The sequence below is a fragment of the Porcisia hertigi genome, chromosome 12 (assembly GCF_017918235.1).
Source record: "Porcisia hertigi strain C119 chromosome 12, whole genome shotgun sequence".
Classification (NCBI taxonomy): Eukaryota; Euglenozoa; class Kinetoplastea; order Trypanosomatida; family Trypanosomatidae; genus Porcisia; species Porcisia hertigi.
This window is the reverse complement of record NC_090571.1, coordinates 1-12,300: the sequence shown is the minus strand read 5'-3', so window position 1 is coordinate 12,300 and position 12,300 is coordinate 1.

Here is a 12,300-nt window from a genome sequence, read left to right as displayed (position 1 = left end):
ATAAACGACTTCCTTACGTAACTTCTAGCTCTGTGGGAGGCAATCCTGCTGCACTTCTGGTCAAAAACGCGAAGAGGTGCAATACTTTACGCACCTCAGAGGCGTGCTTTGTATAGAATTCACTGAAAGCTCAGCTGATTCTTACCTCTCCGGGTGGACAAAAAGTGGTGGCGTTTCATTCAATTGCGCAGAGTCGCCCAGATAAAAGTGTTCTTTTCTTCATGGATCAGCATGGGGGTAACGCTTTTCCCGAGAAGCCACGGCCACTCAACGACTGGAGATGAAGAGCTTCCGGGTATTCTCCCACATGAATTCTCTCTCCCTGCTTGGGAATAAAGGTTGTGCATGTTTTCCGCTTTGGGCTCCCACCCCCGTACGCCTGTTAAGGGGGGGGGGCTGGACCCCAGGTCCGGATTTATGCGTTGTTTGGGAGCTCTTCGAAAACACACTCGGGATTCGCCCTGTTGTTTTGTGAAAAAAACACCTGTCCTCTCCCCCCTCCCCTCCTGCACCCCACAAAAAACGGGAGGAATGCGTTTCAATATGCCCCTTCCGCAGGGGATGGGCGTTGGCAAAGTGTCGCTTTTCCGTTCCGTCATCGAATTCGGAGTAGCCAGAAGCTGCTTTGACAGCGCGCGGATAGGGGGGGGGTCCGTATCGCGGGCATGAGTGGCCGTCATTTGCGTTAATTGATGGATGTGTTTTCATACCTCGTTCCATTTCTTTCCATTCTCCAGCTTGCGGTGTGTGTGTGTGTGTGTGCGTGTGCGTTTCCACTTTTTGTGGTCTATCGAGGCTCCGGTTCTAGTTGTGCACCTTCCCTGCTTTTCGTTGGTATCACTTCTTCCCTTCGTAAAAGGAAAATTTTGACACGATGTGCGTCCCCCCCCCCTTCGTTGAATGCCCTTCCCAAATCAAGCGACGCAGTCTTGTCCTTTGATTTCGCTTCTTAGAATTGCGTCGCCTTTTTTAATTGCATAAGCGGGGTGGGTGTCAACAGATTTGTTTCCAGCATTCCTGCGGCACGCGCGCTTCCATAGAAAACTAGAACCTTGCTAAAAAAGTAGATGTGTGGGTTCTCTTTCTTGAAGTGTTCTTTGCTGGTGTCGCCTTCATAAAAAGTACTTGTGTTTTCCCAGCTTTGCCCCGCCTGTTTTTTTCTTCGCTGGCTCTAGGTCTGTTTTGCTTTCTGCTATGAAAGGCATCTCCAGAGCCCATCGGTGCGAATGGTTTTGGTCTTAAAATTGCCTTCTCTCTTATGACGCGCTGTGGCCGCATGGCCCCTTACTGGGGTTTTCACTCTTTTCTGTTGGGCGGAATGCCGTGCGCATGGTTTTTGTTTGAAAAAAACGTTTAGGCCCCCTCAAAACGAAAAATAATTTCACTATTTTCCTTCTTTTTTCCACATCGGTTGCATTTGCATATCTCTGCCTTGGTGCTTTGTACCTCCGCTTTGTTTTTTGTGAGCATCTTTGTTGCCATTCCTAATTTGACCCATGTGGCCCCCAGCTTTTGCAATATTCTTCTCGGCGCCTACTTCCGCTGCGCCGTTTTCTGTGGGGGTGCGTAGGGTTTTTTTTTTTGGCGGACCCCCAGCCCGTATGTGAGATGGGGGCGTGGCGCCGCATATCTGTTCCACAAACGGTTTTGCAAACAGCGCTTTCTTTTCCAATGCCATGTTTTGGCGGGGGGCGCCGTTGTAGGGGTTTTGTTGTTTCCCGGTCCGGGGCTCGGGCCTTCACGGCGTTCGTCGCCGCTTTCCGTAGAGTCCGGGCTGGGTATTTGCAAAGCGGGTGCCGAGAACAGTCTGATCGGCCTCTTTGATTATTCGTCTCCCTGTTCCAGCCCAATTCTCCCGGCCCGTGCGTCACATCAACCAACTTTTCAACGGAGTGTCTCGACCGCTTCTTTTTGTTTTTTGACCTGGGTTAGGGTGCATAGGGTTAGGGTGAGGGTGCATAGGGTGCATAGGGTGCATAGGGTGCATAGGGTGCATGAGTCAAGGTGCCATGGGTTAGGATTGAAGTGCAAGTACATAGGTTAGGTTGAAATTGGAGTTAGAATTAGATTAGAATTGAAATTAAGATTGAAATTAAGTTAAAGTTAGGTTGAAATTAGATTAGATTGAAATTAAGATTAAGATTAGGTAGAATTAAGTTAAATTAGAATTAAGGTTAGAATTAAGATTAGTAGAATTAGAAATTAAAATTAAATTAAGGTTAGAGTTAAGATTAAGGTAAAATTAAAATTAGGTTAAGGTTAAAGTTGAAATTCAGGTTAGAATTGGGGTTCAGGTTTCATTGGCGAAGTCTTTTCGACGGAGGCAATCGAATGGTACATGATTTTCTGGATGGATGAAAGTTCTGCACGGGAGGGGTCCGAGCGAGGGGTCAGGTACCATGTGGTCGGCCGGCTTTCCGAGTGAGTGACGCACATTCACTGCTATGCAGTGTGTGGTGCAGGGGATTTCTGATGAATGCATGTCCGGGTTTCGTCCGAGATGTCTGGTCCGAATGTATTTTGGTACCCCGGACCCGGGTGTACCCAGGACGGTTTGGTCCAGTGCACCTTGTGTGCCGATATGCTCTTGAAGTGGTTTTCTACAAATGTGATGTCACATGTGTGTATGTTTGTTATCTCTTTACCGAATGATTATTCGTTCTCTCTCCTTCTACTTCTGTCTCTTATGGAATTGGATACAAATCCAGTAAGTAATCTAAGTGGGTTTAATGCGGTCTCTGACGCAAAAACGAAAACAAAAACACATTTTGCACAAAAATACCGTACGCACGCGCCCAGGCAGATCCGCAGCTTCTCGTCATCTAGCCGTTCAAGAAGTTCCGCCACATCACAAAAAGACGATTGTACTTCACAACATTCGCGCTTAACAATGAGCAACAAGACGGATATCGGCTTCGCTTTCCACCGAGGAGGGCGATGTGGACATCAGTTTCTTTTGAACAACCCAAGCACGTCGACTAGAGCGAAGACGTGGAGAGGTCTCCACAAACAAGGGATCGTTTCAGCGGAGAAGTATCACGAAGAGCGTTGTGCGCCTGGCTGAGGGTCTTGAAAAGGACAAGGAAAGGGACCGAACGGTTGCCGTTGGACGGTGACGCGAGGATTCAACACAACATGATGGAAGCGCAAACCATCTACGCGGACACACGGCTCCGCGAATGCATGAACACGGAAAATGCAGACAAACAGGCTATCGAGGCGCTCCGGAGCCTACGCCAAACAACGGGAGACCCGTTAGAAGGGGCCCTGGAAAAACTGGAAACGGCAATCGAAGCATCACAGGTGACACCAGTCGTGGCGGCGTCGGCGGTAATCCTGCTCGGCCTATCCGGGCCGGAGCTGAAAGAATTGAGCGATAGGGAGCGGATCGCGTTATGGCTCGATATGTTTCTCGAAGAACCCAAGCCGACGCGCCTTTTCCGGTACAACGTGCATGTTGCAAGGGCGATGGGAGCCCAGATGCGTACATGGCGACAAATTATCCAAGAAGTCAGCGAGCCATTGCTTCACAAACGCCACGCCTGGCGAGATTCACGCGAGACATTATGGAAACAGCGCAGGCTGCAGTAATGACTAAAAGGCGGAATTTGAAGGCGGCGCTGGTTTTACCAAAAACCCAAAAGCACGTTCCGGAACTCAAAGGACGATAAATGTGACCCGCTTGAAGGTGGAGCTGCGTATGCGCAAATTGTGGGCACGGACGGGTCACCAATTGGAGCGTTGGACTTGAGCAGCTGGGATGAATTCGCCACCACTCTTTGCGCAAAGTTGGACACCCTCAATGCCAATGATCGTGAGCTTGTTTCTCGGATGATGAAAGAACGCATGCGCGCGCAAACGCGCCAAAGCACTCAATACCGCTCGGACGCCCCCGCAAATTACAAGAGTTACCAAGGACGAAATTATTCAAATGGTAGCAGGCGAGGCGGCTACGGCAACGGAAACGCAGGAGGCAGAGGCCACACATACCGCGGAGGCGAACCGCAGGAAAATCCAAAAACTGATGCGCGACGGAACGGCAGCCGTCGTTTTGAAGGAGGAATCCACACACACACCAAAAAATATGTCGAATATTGCCCGCGAATTCGGCAAGGAAGTGTGGGGCGGCGACATGCTCGAAGGCAAAACATCAAACATAGAACTCGACGCCATTTACGAGCAGTACCTCCCACCAAAACGCATCGTTCCGTCGGATACAATGGTGTACTTGGACCGCGATAAAACCCAACAACTTACGAAGATGGTGCGCGAGCACGGCGCTGTTTATTTTCCAATCTTTATTATGAAGCATTGGATAGCGGGCATTTTGGAGCAAGACGACGAGGATGCAACAGGCATTCAGTTATCCCTTTATGATTCCGCACCATCCCCAATTTTGGAGCAACAACTCAATGAGAACCTCAAAAGGTTTGGCCAGCTTTGCGTTTGGTGAAACAATTTTCGCCACGTCAGGAACGCTATAGCAATGATTGTGGGTTGTTCATGTCCGCGGCATTTTCAGTCATTATTTACAATTAATGGTTGATCACCGTCGTGATTTGCCACGGTGTTTGCGACGACTATTTTATGCGGCGTCGCAGTATCACCCGCCTCGTGATTATTTCCTCACGAAAATGAGAAAGGTGCTCACGAACCACCCGGTGTCTAGGAAAGATTTCTTTTACGATGAAATCGCGAAGATGCCATGGAAGCGTGCAAAAATGGATGACGCAGTCCAATCATCCGGATCACGCGACGCTCTCCACGGAGGTGGTGGTGTAAAGCAGTCGAAAAAGTCTCCGCCGAATCGGAAACGACCAACGACACGCACCACACGAGCGGTCCAGAGCATTCCAAAACCATCTTCGAGACAGAAGAAAAGGGAAACCAGGATGCAGAGGAACGTGGACCGAGCTGCGCGAACGAGGCGCACACCACAGGAGAGAAAATCGACATCGCAGGCGTCGTCCCGAAAACGTCCGGACAGGTCCTCGATGGATGCTCCGCTTCCAAGGCGTAAGGCTGCAAAGAAACGTGGTAGACAAATGTCCGTGGATCCAGTTCAGGTGACAGAAAACACATCACATTCCCCACTGGTAAGCGACCCATCGTCCGATGATGAGGACATGCTGCTGATTGATGCGATCGCGCGTGCCGACGCACGCGCTGCAGCACTACGGGACAACGTGCCCGTCAATGAAACAACCAGCGCATCAGCACGAGACGTGGCTCACGAGCGCTGATGGCGCATCAGCACGAGTCGTGACTCACGAGCCTGAGAGCGCATCGGCGAAAACTCCCGAAAAAGCATCAGAAAATGAGCAGAGGATTGTCCCAGAGAACATCCCAGGGAGTATGCCAGCGAACGCGACCGTGAGTGTAGCTGAAAACGTGCCGGCGAATCCATCACCACCACCTCCACAAGGGAAATGCATCTCCGAGTGGATAGAAGAAACATTCGCAGAGGCAAACAAACACGCCAGGAGGGTATACGAATTTGTTTTGGATCACCTATGGGCTGCGACGGCTCTGGCGAGAGCCGGCGATGGTGTCGCGCGCGGTATGAGCGACACAGCCGTTGGACAGCAGCGTGTGCGACACAAACTGACACCGCTGCAACCCTATAGTGTTCAAGAGATGCTGAAACTTCTCCACAAGAAGATCCACATCGTGGATCCATCACCGACCGATCCGAATGAGGTGATTTTCCGTGAGGAGAACGGAGCCGATGAGGTGTCGATGGACCCTCCGATCGACGAATTGTATCTCGTTCGAGGGCCCTCGATGTCGGCGTTATCTGACCAGTTGAGAAACTATAAGTTTCTCCTCGGAGCGAGACTCCGTGAGGCACCGGAAGACATGAACGGGGTGCGATGCCCGAGCTATTACGTCCTCACAAAAGTGGCGTCGGAAGCGACGGTGGGTGTGTACATTCCCGCCGGGATGACGCATTACCCGACCTCAAAGCCACAGCGTGCGTCACGCCACGCGTCCCGATACGATGCCTCGTCCAAGAGGTGCGACGCCGGAGACACATCAAGGTCGCTCGGATGATCCAGCGCCACGCCTGACCAGACGGAAAAGATGGCCAGGTGATGGAGTGAACGTCGATCCGGACATCAACGATGAAGGCGATGAAGGCGAGACATCCAGGATTCCTGGCAACAGGAAAGGTGATGGATACGCCGATGTCGACGCGAACATATCGGAGGAGGCGAAACGAGCACTCGAGGATATCCGTTCAAACCCTTTAAACATGCAGGGCAGGCCTCTTTCGCAAGCAGAGGAAGCAGAGGCCTGCCCGAGAACTGGTTCCTCTTCAGCGCGAAACCGCCACACGTCTCACAGCTGGCATGGAGTCTTGTGAGGCCGGACACGCGCGCACACCATCTACGATGGCTGACGCGCATAAAATGCATGAATTCAGAGCAGATGCTCATGCGTCTTCCGTCGGCGTGCATCGACCTGATCCTGTCGACCGCTCGGGCACGCAAATGGAAGTGGGCAACGACAGCGAAGGCGTTTGCGGGAGTAGCGGGTGCGCTGCGCGACCTGCCGCTCTATTCCACCCAATCGAGAGGCATTCGCCTCCAGGACGACCCGGAATGGCGAAGCGCTTTTGGCACGGCGCAGCGCTTCATGAAGGAGTCGGTGCCAGACGCGCCTCCTTTCGTATCGCGTATGCAGGTCGAGAAAATCCTCGACCGACTTCGCCTAGGCCATCCTCGGGCTGCACTTTTCTTGGCGATGATGTGGGGATTCGCGGCGCGAGCGTGCGACATATCCACGCTGCGTGTGAAGGACGTGACGGTGTTTCCGACACCCGCGGCGGAGCCGGACCACCACAGCAGGAGAAGAGCGACCACCATCGCAGAGGAGGAGCCGTGCGTGCGAATCACCCTGACGATACGCAAAGGAAAAGGTGCCAAGACGAGGGGCCCATACCCTGTGCCGTCGATGCTGACCAGAGACCTTGCAGCCACGCTGCAAGAGATGATGGCAAAACGGAAACCATCAGAGGAGTTGTTCGCGCCTCACTCGGAGGAGCTGAGGTCGCGGATCGCACACGAGGTGCGGACAGAGATGCGAGGCGCACAGCTGCCCTCGATTCGAAAAGGCGCACTCCGCTGCATGGCGGAAGCGGGTGTCCCGCTGAAGGACTTGATGACGATATCAGGCCACGCCAAACAAGCCACGCTGCTGCGCTACCTTGGGTATGGCCAGCAGCCTACGGTGGAGGCCGAGACCGCAAGGGAAAACGCAGGAAGAGCGTTATTCCAGACCCGCTAGAAGCGGCGACTTCGGTGTTTCGTTTCCGCTCCCAGGAATCGTCATGTGCGAACCTCGCGATTGCACCGCAAGAGGTGTCGGACATGGTGGATCGCATGTCCGGGTTCGTCCGAGTGATGGCGGAAAGGCCGGCGCTGGTAAAGCGCTGGCCGCTGCGCTGAAACAAAACACGCCGCTGGACATGGAGGCGGTGCTGACGATGCCGACAAAACGCGCCTCCACAAAGCGTTTTCTTCGCCGGATCCAGTGCTTCCTGGATCCCTGCTTCTATGACGGATTGCGGACCTCGCGGACCATCAAAAAATGCGCCCTGACAGCGGACGAGATCCGCCAGGCAGTCGACATGGGAAAATTCGAGCCGTGTCCTGCCAACGGATGGGTACCCAGGCGCAACTGCCTGAGGGAGTGCATGGCGTGAACGTGTTCACGGTGCCCGAGTTGAAGGGCAGACGGCGCCTCATCACGGAGCCGCTGCTGAATCGGGTGATCCCGACACATCACGTGCCACGCGTCCACTACGACACCCGCGCTCGGAAGGCGGCAGCGGTTGCGATACGCCCGCTACATGATGCAGATCGATTTCGAAGCTTATTACGACGCTATCCCGATCGCGGCGACACTCCGCAACAAGTTCGTTTTCGAGCACGACATGACGGGCGATGCCGCCGTCTGCGGACGCTTCCGACCGGTGCGCGGTGGAGCGTTGCAGTGGGTCAGGCCGTGACCTGGACGATCGTCGACATCGACACGCCAGTCACCATCACCACCCTCATCGACAACATTCTGATCGCAGCGAAGAGGGTCAGGAACGTGAGTTCCTGATGGCGGTGCGCGCGGTCGTGGCGCGCATCAAGGCGGCAAACCTCATGACATCACCAAACCGTGACGAGTTGGAGGTGATGTCCGACGAGACGATCTTGCAGATGGCAGGTGCCAATACGGTGTTTCTCGGTGAGGAATACATGTGGAACGGACATGAGCGTCTGATTCGGAACTCGGTCAAGACGGTGGCGAAGATGCAGATTGCGCTGCGGAAAACTTCCACACGATTCGCAGTTTGGCGTCACTGATCTCGCTGATATTTTCGCACTCCACACCACCCAGGTGAACCCGGCTCGCGCCTTCAAGCTGTTGAGAACCTACCGCGGCATATTCCGTCTGACGTTCCGGGGCTTCGACTGGGACGACCCAGTGCCATACATTGACTCGGCGGTTTCGCGCACACTCCAGGAGATTGGCGGAGCACTTGTGCACAACCAATGGTGGAAAATATCGAATGAGCGTCACCCGTCCTATGACGAGGCGGCCTACGACGCGGTGTGTTTCACCGACGCGTCGCTGGAAGGCTGGGGTGCGGTCCTTCACTTGCGCGAGGCCGGCGCCACGGAAATGTGGACGTATCGACAACGTTGGACCGAGGACCTGGAGCAGCAGCTCTGCGGTGAGGACGGCGAGGCGACCCGCGTGCTGGAAAAACTGCGAAAATACCAGCAACAATGCCATAGGAATCCGGACGGCAAACTAGGAGATCCGGACCTCGAGACGGACCGGTTCCAGGCGAGGTACTCGGCACATGCGGAGCCTCGCGCAGCGCAGCTGATGCTGCGATACATTGTGGAACACCATCGCGTTCCAGATGGTGCACGCATCGCGCTGGCAACGGATCACCGGGCGATTGTGATTGCGCAAAAGCACCTGAACGGTTTCGGTGGCATCGGCAGAGGCTATGCACTGAACAAACTTTTCGAGTACACATATGACCTCTGGTATGACAGAGGCATCGACGTAGTGTTTTCTACGTCGAGGGTGCGCAGAATCCGGCTGACGCCTACTCGCGCCACTTTGGGGTTGACGCGACGGGGTCGCTGGAGGTGGAGCGTGTAGCTCCCATCGGTGTGCCGTTTCTCCGCCAAACGTGGTGCCCGCTATGCGAAGAGCAGCCCCGCGAGGAGGGCGGAGAAGTGTGACGACCAACCCCGCACACACACACACGCACACCATGAGATGAAGAACTTCGAAGGAAGAAAAGATGCAAGAGTGGTTTCTGGCTAACCGCGCGCTATGGGGGCTTCCCCGGTACCGGTGCCAAGCCACAAGAAAAAACACACAACAGAGATGTAGACGACGTGACGTGTCCCACACGCGACTGGACGCGAAGGGTGGACGAACGGAACCCCAGTTACGCGGCCACGCGGCTGTAGTCGCGTGCCTGCCTTGCCGCTTCCCATCGGGGTCGCGAAGAATCATGCCATGACTTGCCCCACCTCAGGCCACGCCTCCCTCACTTCCCCTCGGCCTCTTTCTTTCGCGACACATCTCACACAGGTCGGTAGCATTTCATTGGCGAAGTCTTTTCGACGGAGGCAATCGAATGGTACATGATTTTCTGGATGGATGAAAGTTCTGCACGGGAGGGGTCCGAGCGAGGGGTCGGGTACCATGTGGTCGGCCGGCTTTCCGAGTGAGTGACGCACATTCACTGCTATGCGGTGTGTGGTGCGGGGATTTCTGATGAATGCATGTCCGGGTTTCGTCCGAGATGTCTGGTCCGAATGTATTTTGGTACCCCGGACCCGGGTGTACCCAGGACGGTTTGGTCCAGTGCACCTTGTGTGCCGATATGCTCTTGAAGTGGTTTTCTACAAATGTGATGTCACATGTGTGTATGTTTGTTATCTCTTTACCGAATGATTATTCGTTCTCTCTCCTTCTACTTCTGTCTCTTATGGAATTGGATACAAATCCAGTAAGTAATCTAAGTGGGTTTAATGCGGTCTCTGACGCAAAAACGCCCACCCACCCAACCCTGAGAACTGGAACTCCTGACGGTGTCTGGTCCACGGTGAAGTGGTTTTTCTCAAAGAAATGTTGATTCAGTTTAAGCTGTTCTATGCCACACGATGGCAGATCAGCAAACCAGTTTGTTTTCAAGGTGGTCAAGAATGCCACGCGAGTGTGATTTTATTCCGTGTTTTTACATGTGCCCGAGGGGGGTTTCGACCAGCTCTCCTTTTCCCCCGCGCCCGGGTCTTTCCAAGAAAGAGGGCGCGGGTCTGAGTTGAAAGGGTGCGCTTCCGAGATGGTAGGATCGTGGCGGAAAGCTATCCACCCTCATACGCCGAGGGCGTTTTACCACCCCGTGGGTTTTAACAAGGGGAATCGTTGATCCCATTAAGGCCATTCTTCTTTAAAAGTTCTTTAGTTTTCCAAGCACCATCTTGCCTTCAATAGTTGATGGCTGGGCATCGCTGGGTGAAGAAATGGTAGCCAGGATGACCTGAAAAATGGAAAAACTATATCTAACGTTTATGATTGATTTCTCTAAAGATTCTCTTGTTTCCAGTTTTCTCTTGACACAGCATGGATTCCCGCTGTGTTCGCCATAACCCTCTGACGAACGCCGGCGGGGCGTTTGTCATCCACCCAGTATCTTTTCTTTGTTTTCTGTCACTCTTTGATTTGTTCGATTCCTCTAGTTTAGTAGATTCTCTTGTCTTCATCTTTTTGCCCACTGACAACACGAGTGCTCGTTTCGCCTCGGCTTCTTCCTTTTTTCCCTCGGGCACCACCGTTTGTTCAGTCGGAGCTGATTTGTCTTTGTAGTTTCATATGTTTTGGATTCTCTTTCGTGATCCGTTGTTCTTGCATGTCCGTTTGGCATGCGCACCTTTGGCACAAATGAAGGGGCACTCGGTGCTGGGGGCTTCCCCGGTACCGGTGCCAAGCCACAGGAAAAAACACACAACAGAGATGTAGACGACGTGACGTGTCCCACACGCGACTGGACGCGAAGGGTGGACGAACGGAACCCCAGTTACGCGGCCACGCGGCTGTAGTCGCGTGCCTGCCTTGCCGCTTCCCATCGGGGTCGCGAAGAATCATGCCATGACTTGCCCCACCTCAGGCCACGCCTCCCTCACTTCCCCTCGGCCTCTTTCTTTCGCGACACATCTCACACAGGTCAGTAGCAGTAAGGTTGAGAATTTAAGATTTGGAGTTAAAATTAAAATTAAAATTAAAATTAAATTAAGTTTAAGAATTAGGTGGAAAATTGAAGTCAAGTTAGAATTAAAGTCAAATTAAAATTAGAATTAAATAGGTAAAGTAGAATTGAAATTAGGTTAAGTTAAATTAGAATTAAGTCAAGTTAAAATTAAATTAAGTAGTTAAGGATTAAAATTTGGATCAGGTAAATTAAGAATTAGGTGAAATGTAAGGTAGGTAGATTTAGATTAAGTAAATTAAATTAAAATTAAAATTAAATTAAAATTAGAGTAAAAATTAAAATTTGAAATTAAATTTATAAATTAGAGTGTCAAATATTAAAGTTAAAATTTAAATTAAAATTAAAATTAAAATTAAAATTAAAATTTGAGGGAATTAGAATTAAAATTAAAATTAAAGTTCAAATTAGAATTAAGTCGAGTCAGAATTTAAGTTAAAGGTTAGAAGTTAAAATTAAAGTCAAGTCAAATTAAGTCAAGTTAAGTCAGAATTAAAAGTTAAAGTCAGAGTTAGAAGTCAGGGTCTAGGTCAAGATTAGGGTTAGAGTTAAGGTTAGGGATTAGAAGTTAAGGTTTGGGTGAGATTAGGGATTAGGGTTAAGGTTGAGTTAAGGTGCAAGGATTAGGGTTGCAGTTGAGTTAGGGTTAGGAGTTAGGGTTGATTAGGATTAAGGTTAGGTAGTTGCAAGATTGAAGTCAAGTCAAATTAAGTCCAAGTTAGTTGAATTAAGTCCGAATTAGAGATTAAGAATTAGGGTGGAGTTAAGGTTTAAAATTTGGCGACAGAGTTAAGTCAAGGTTCAGAGGTCAAGGTTAGGGTTTAATCAAGTCAGGGTCAGGTCGGGTCAAGTCAGGTCGAGTCCAAATTAAGTCCAAGTCGATTAATTAGGTGGTGGTACAAATTTAGGTCGAGTCAGAGGTTCAGGGTCGAGTTAAGTTCGGAGATTAGGGTTTGAGTTAAAATTTGAGTTAAGGTTAAGGTTAAGGTTAAGGTTAGGAGTTAGGG